Consider the following 8,002-nt stretch of genomic DNA (forward strand, 5'->3'; position numbering starts at 1 on the left):
CTGGCCAGTGCCACAGTAATAATAAATGAATACTGCGGGTAAAAATTAAACTAACATGGCGGTAGCACACACTAGCAGATGAAAACAATACGTTGGCCTCCAGCAGACGAAAAGTATATGACGAACATGACATACTAGCTGACGATATATATATATATATATCATGGGGTTAGTTGTGGGAGGTTAGTCTGCCAGCGGCTTCCGTGGAGGAAGGAAATTAATATTTTTTTTTGCCCTCGGCGGTTTGGAACCAAGGACCTAAGTGCGTTTTCAAATAATAGTTTAATCAATTTTTTTTTTAATTTTTTTACATATTTCCGAAATTTCTAGCATAAAAATTAGTTATTCCAAGACGGCAACTGTAACAAAAATTTCAGAAATTCTCATAAATCAAAAATGGCGGGTGTTGTGTAAGAAATTTTCATTATTTTTTAATATATTTTATTAGGAATTTTTCTTGAATTATTTGCTCAAAAATTAAAGAATTAGAATTTTACAGTCAAGTTCAAGGTCCTGATATCAGAGGTTTATGGCGGCTTGCTTTTTGGAGTCTGAAGCCATTTATAGGAATTTGTGTTCTTTCTAAGGAAAAAGCTTTTCGAATTCCAAATTTTTTAATTTTAGAGGATTAAATGAAAAATTTTCCCTCAAAATGGGAATTTTTCCCTCAGAGAAAATAAATTTTTAGAATTTTTGAGTTATTTTGAGTCATTTTTGAGTCCAAGATGGCCACCTTGTCGTTACAATCAGTTCCAGGCTCCGCCAGCTTAGACACCTGTCTCAGTATGCCCTATTATATACTACTGATACGCTTTGTATCCTATGCAACATCGTCGCCGTTGTAATTCATATTGTTACGAATGCGAGAGACCAGACCATGATGCCAGGTTCGGAGCTGGCTGGCGGCCCTGCAGGGCCACTGGCGTCACGCGTTGTCCACTGATGCAAGGCATGCCACGCAAGCCTGGCCGGATTATAAGGGTCGTCGCTAACCCCCTCCCACCGATGCTCCCCGCGCATTGTCCTTCCTCGGCGCTGTTATCTATCGCTGAGCGACCTTCTGAATTCCACGGGACGTCGTGCAGAGTGGAGCGAATGAGTGCCGCCTTTCTGGACTTTTCTGGCTTTGGGTCTGCCGATGACGCGACATGTCACAGCTGCTCTCGTCGGTTCGAGAAGGGCGCCTCAGGTACTTAAGCAGCGACGCCGGCCCCTCCCACAGAGTGGCGCGACGTGGAGTTCGACTGGATAGTGATAGTGCTACGATTGAGTGGCGCAGGACTGTGTGTGGACAGGCGCGAGGTACACGGCGAACCACTGTTGAGCCTAGCTCCAGTGTGGAGTGTGAACTGTGGTACTAGATACACATTGAGTGACTTGAGAATAAACATTACGTGCTAGTGATTTGTGATCAGACATTTTGTAGTACGTACTATTATTCTTTATAAATGTAAATATTAGTAATTAATAAAACTTAATTGGGCTATCCCTTACAAACTCAGTTCTCCCCGCGAGACATAGCAGACGTCCATTGTCCGCGCATTCCTTTGGTACTTGGTACATATGCTCTTCTAGTGTTTTGTAATGTTACTTAGTGTGTGTTTTGTCATCCTAAAGTGCTCTGCCATGTTAACGTGTTCATCATGTACTATGTTACCAACTTCGCATTCCAATTAATCTGTAAACACGTACTCTCTCTCGCAGACCTCCACTCTGTAGCATCTTAACTGCTCATTTTGAGTACAGATTTTTAACTGTAATGCTCATGTATATGTGTACTATAAGTACACAGGGCCGTGTTCCGGCACCGAAACACAACAGGCCGAGTGCTGCGGTAGCACCATGTAAAGTTTCTTTTCTGCATTAAAACAACATCATTCTGTATTTTTTTTTTGTTCATTTCATAATTGCTCTCTCTCGCCACTTGGCCAGGAACCCTCCTTGAGAACTCACCGGGTATAAACTTTCCTAACTACACCCACAGGACAGCCAAGCAGACAAAATGAAGTAAACTGAGATGTATGTATGACACATGTTTTGCTGTAGTTTCGTTAAGCATCTTTAGTTTGTTCTGTGTGCAAAAAAACAGTTACGTAAATATTTTTTTTTACATTTATTTGAACAAACACATCTACAATGATTATTTATAAGAAATAACTAAGACATTATACAGTCAATTAAAAAAGCAAGATACATCAAGTACCTATTAATTATTAATTCCCTGGTTCAAGAAACAATCATGAATGGAAATGAAGCTAGTTTGTAAAGAAGCTGGTCAGAGTTCAGCCGGCGAGATTCCCGAGCCTGCTGTTGGCTGGTGTGAAACCCATGAAGCTGGCATACATAAATTTGTTGAACTCAAATCGGGCAACTTTGATTGTTCGAAGAAAATGTTCTGAGAAATATTTGGAACAAAATAGTAAGATGTGTAGTGGAAAAAAAATATTGATTCTTTGATTTATTGCAAATATTAGCTGTTTGTTAATGAAAACAGTATCAGCAAGTACAAAATAATATGTTCACTGAACACTAAGTTGTTTGAAAATTTGATTTTTATGAATAGGGATTTTTTAGTTGCCATGAGCTGAGTTAATTTTGTGCTAATCACACATTCAAAACCAATTTATAGCATTGCTACTCTTTCACTATTTTTCAACTTTTAAATTATAATATTATAACAAATCATTGTTACGTATGGAAATCCGATATCCGGAATCCCATTACATAAGTCCCCGACTTAACACTGGAAACTGAGAGAACAAGGGCATCTTAGCTAGTTCACGTGACAGGGCTCCGAGGACCTGCAAAACTGTCCACACAGCCATTGGCCGAACTTTGGGAAGGGGTGTAATTGCCCGAAAGTGGCCCGCTTATGAAATATCTCCAGGAGGAGACAGCGATTTCCCTAGGGATCCACAAGGCCTACACACCGGTCAGGCTAGCCGCACCTTGTCTATAACAGCCTCGTAATGTCATGGTTAAAGAAAATGTTATTTACCATGATGTGATCAGAACTTTTCTTCATGGTAATAATAATGTTTCCAAGCATGAACATAGAGCAAGGGGAGAGGGGGATGGCAGTGCCTCCCCTGGAATCAAAAAGCCCCCTCTGAGGATGCTTGCTTGCGTTTGCAAAATCGTAACTGTGAAATGGGAATGATAAACGTTATCCGCGGGACCCCCTTGAAATCCTACATATTTCCGCCCATGTTTCCAAGTACTGTTTACTAAACTGTGGATTGTGGCCTCAAACCATAATATATGCAACCTCTGAGAAAAAATCTTTCCGCTGCATTTGCGACAGAGTAGCAATGCTAGAAATTGATGTTGAAAGTAATGTGATAAGCACAACACTGGCAACTAAAAAAACCCAATTGATAAAAAAACCAATTTTCAAAATACTTGGTGTTCAGTGCACATATTATTTTTTACTTGCTGCTACTGTTTTCATGAACACTTGTACTAACAAAAAAACAGCTAATATTTGCACAAAATCAAAGAATTAATATTTTTTTCTATTACACAACTTACTATTTTGTCCCAAATATTTCTCAGAACAATCAAAGGTGCCCGATTCGTTTATGACTGACTAAATTTGTGTTTGCCAGCTTCTTGGGTTTCACATCAGCCAACAGTAGGCTGGGGTATCTTGCCAACTAAACATTCTTACCAGTTCCTTTCCAAACTGGCTTCATTTCCATTAAGGAGTGTCTCTTGAACCTGGGACTGAATAGGTACTTGATCTATCTTGCTTTTTTATTGACTGTATAAATAAATCCTTAGTTATTTCTTATACATAATCATTGTACAGAAGTTTACTCAAATGAATGTACCCCCAGACACATGTCTGCTCCTAGGAGTAAGCTTGAGGGCAAATAGCTAAAAACAAAAAAAACAAACAAAAAAAACAATAATTAATCAATCAATAATAAAAATACAGAATGAGTATTTAAGTACTGGCGTTTTAAAATAATTATTTTTTTCATTTCATACTACTTTCCTTTGAATTAATATTTTTATTTTTAAATACATGTGAAGCTAAAAAATCTACATTATTTCTATGCACTGTAATGTAACCAAATCAAGCCAGTTATCACAGAGTGTTAAGCAATGGGTTTTGAAAGTTTTAATTATTCAAACTAAAGAAATAAAGTATTTATATATTTATATTTCATGTTTCAGCAGAGCCATAACAATATATTTGTGTACATTATCAAGATTTAAGTTGGTAAACAAAACGAGATTACACACAATGATGTTCATTTACAATCTTTTGTACATCTAATATTAGTTAAAGCATTTATTAAATGCTGAAACAGTTACCAGGCAAACAATTATAGAATACCTATTTTGACAGAGATATCTTAATATTTTCATTAATTTAAACAAGGGTTACATAGTATTGTTTTATCCAAAAATAGAAAAACTATAGAAAACACAAAACATTATGTCATAGTAATCTATTACAACATACTGCAAAAAGAAATCTAGTCAGAGTAAATATTGGTAAGAAAAAGTCACATTGTTACTAAATGTTTTGATCATGTAAATCTGAATAAAAGCAGTAATATCACAATATATACTGAAACAAAGAAATGTTGAACATGTAAATGGTAGTACAATTGAATACAGCAAACAAAATTTTCAGTTGTTGTTGTCTGTCCATATATAAAGTTATAATCAAAATTTTAACCTCCCAAAAAAAATGCAAATATCACAAAATGACCAATCCGAAAATCCGCCTAGTTCAACCACCCCAAAGGAAATGGATCTATTAACTCACTGGATTTGTTCATCACCTCTAAATGACTACAGATTAAAAAAAGCCTGCTATCATTAATTTCCAAACATCAGCATTAAAAATCACATGTAGTGTAAATATTAGCAACCCTTAGATTCAAACAATTATTAGTGTTTAGCTATATATGCACTTAAGTCTCATGGACAGCAAACCCACAAATCTACTTTAAAAAAAAACACCATTTACATATTATTCTGTTTGTTTACAAGGTCGTTTGAGAAAAAAAAAGACAATATTTTAATGTAGTTAGCCATTCAGCTCCACAAATTCATTTTAGTATTTTACCCTTTAGTATTTCATTTCAAGATAGAAAATTACAAAGAGGGAGACCATTTATAGCTTAACTTAATTAAAGTATAAAAATTGTACAGTTCATAAAAACAGCATACATTTTAAAAAATACGAGTATCAATATGAGAGCAAATGAATTCCAATTGTAAAGAGATTGGAGTTCATGCGATGTTGTATTTTCAATGTTACAAAACCAACAACTATGTTGCCTAATCATTCACACACACAAACTAGAAGTACATATTAGATTAATTTGCTATGAAATGGCAGGTTGATTATAAAACAAATGAATAGTAAGTTATTTTCCAGCTATATGTGTATTACACAATACTGAGTAGTTCTAACAGTTAATATTATCAACAGTTATATCATACACAACTATTTACATATAAAATGCTCATTGGTAAACTTTTTTTTAAATTTACCAGAAAATGTTTTTGTATATGTTGAAGCAGAAAAATGGTATTGAATAGCAAACGTATTACCATAATTACATATAATATTATATGAATACAAAAATGAAATTATTTTAAAACATTTATTTAAAAAGCATGAATGTTATATAGTAAAATATCATTCTAAAGTAAATTATTTTTCCCACATGTGTTCCTTTGAAGATATGCCAACAATTTTCAGATTAACTCGTTCATGCGAGAACGTCTTGTGTTGGATGCCGTGTGTAACATGTAACTATTGTAACATAATATAACTTGTGTGATTTAACTATTACAAAAGTGGTGATGATTTTTAATAAAAGAATGGAAACATGATAAGAAATTATTTAATGGTTTAGAATTAAAACATGAAGTTTGGTGGCTTCCCAATTTGCTCAAGTAAAAATGGACCATTTTTTCTGTTTTTTTTAGATAAATGTTACTGCTATGGTAGAGTATTTAAACCATCAAAATCTTTATTTAGAACAAATAGGTTCTTTTATTAGGGCTGTTACAATACTGATACCATCACCAAAACCTCATTTTACAACCAATATTTATGATTAATGGCCATACTTAATAAGTAGTTAAAGAATATTTTGATGTAGTTAAAGAATATTTTGATGTGATAACGTCTTATAAATCGATGAACGCCGGCGGCACGCACGAAAAATTGTCACATTCCGCCTGAGCCGAGCGTGCAAGAACCGGCCAACCACCATGTGAGAAATATCAAACAGGTTAAGGCGGGCTTTTTAACTAATTGTTTGTGATTATATTTAAACAAATTATTTTAATTCAATTTGCAAAAACTGTAAATAATTTTGACAATTAAAAAGTATGCAATTTTTTATCAATGTTTTCTTATGACATTATCACGTAAAATTATCGTCCGTAAACCGACTTTACAGACAACCCCTTTTTTTATAAAACTGTTTGTGATTACAATAATTTAATGATTAAATATAAAAATAATAATCTAAAATAAAGCAAGCTCATTGAAACACTGTACTTTACGTATTTGTTAGGTAAACATTTTCTTGTTAACTCATCATTAATCAGTAGACTCTCAATAATTATTAAAAATTGTTTTTAAAAATTAAAGTTGATATATAAATATATTTAGGCAGCAAAGAGGATCTGTGAGCTGTCACAATCAACAAAGAAACCAAGCAAATATTTGAAAAATAAATCTGAGAAAGGTATTTTTAGGATACCTGTGTCGATACTTAGTGAGTAGTGACTGACTAAGAGCTAAATATTGGCTGACATTCCATACCAATATTGGGTATCAGAACAGCAATTTTTTTTTATCATATGATGCAATATAAGCAGTTAGCTTTATTGATAGTATTAAGAGTAACACCTTTAAAAAGCTATTTTACGATTGCTTCCTTTGACACATTTTCCGCAAGGACGTTTTCAAGATGTAATTAAGTGAAGCAATGCATGATGAAAGAAATGCCTCTACAATAGTTTTTATACATGCTCTTGTTTCTGCAAGTTTGTTGCACTTAAGGCATAGGCTGTTAACCTACAGGACAACCTATACAAGCTGACACAAGCAGTTTTGCCTGTTTTTATAATACTTTTATTTACCACAGGGCACATTTACCAATTTATTGGAACTTCATTAGTCATCAATGTGGATGGTTCTCATATGTATTATATGCAAACGACTGAAATGGCATTTAAAACTGTGATGACAAATTAATTTATTCAAGCTTACTTATTGACATACAAAACCCCACATGCAATTTCATGCTGTAAACCACAAGAAAAATGAAATACACAAACTTTCACATACATATCAAAGAAGTTATTTAGCGATGTACAGGTATATAAAATAGATTTTATAAATTTACTGCACCTACATGCTTTTTTTTTTTTTAAGTAACACTATTATCATTACACCAAAGAGAATATGACAGGACAGAAATTATGCATTAGTGTTTAACTAAACGAATGCAAATTATAATTGCGAAAATTCCAGCCAGAGAAAATGGCAATCTTAATAGTTTTCAATATCTCCCGATTTTATCAACTCTGCTGGTAGCAAAGATAATAATGGTGCTAAAAATTAATGTCCTTCAACACTTCCTTGTTTCAACTGTCTGAAAATAAATTTTTTTAAATGGCTTTGGTAGGAAGCTCTTTTTCCCTGAAGCTCTTTCATGCATACTAAACTCAGTTAACATAAGTGCATATAGCACCATATTGACTACACTCCACACATGTACATATTGTAGTGTTTACGAATCTATCACTCGCGCCGCCATTACATACACACTGCCCGCCACCCGCGGTACCAACTACCTAATTGTATCAACCACTATGCACGCAATATACGTATCTGGTTTCGGTCTCACTCAGGCTCCTGGACGCATAAACAACCGGTTTCCAGATGTTGTTCTCTTGCTGCTGCTCTAGGACTGCTCCTAACCCATACAATGAGGCATCTGCCAGGATTCTAACA

Source organism: Bacillus rossius, chromosome 1 (assembly GCF_032445375.1).
Source record: "Bacillus rossius redtenbacheri isolate Brsri chromosome 1, Brsri_v3, whole genome shotgun sequence".
In the NCBI taxonomy this organism is placed as follows: domain Eukaryota; kingdom Metazoa; phylum Arthropoda; class Insecta; order Phasmatodea; family Bacillidae; genus Bacillus; species Bacillus rossius.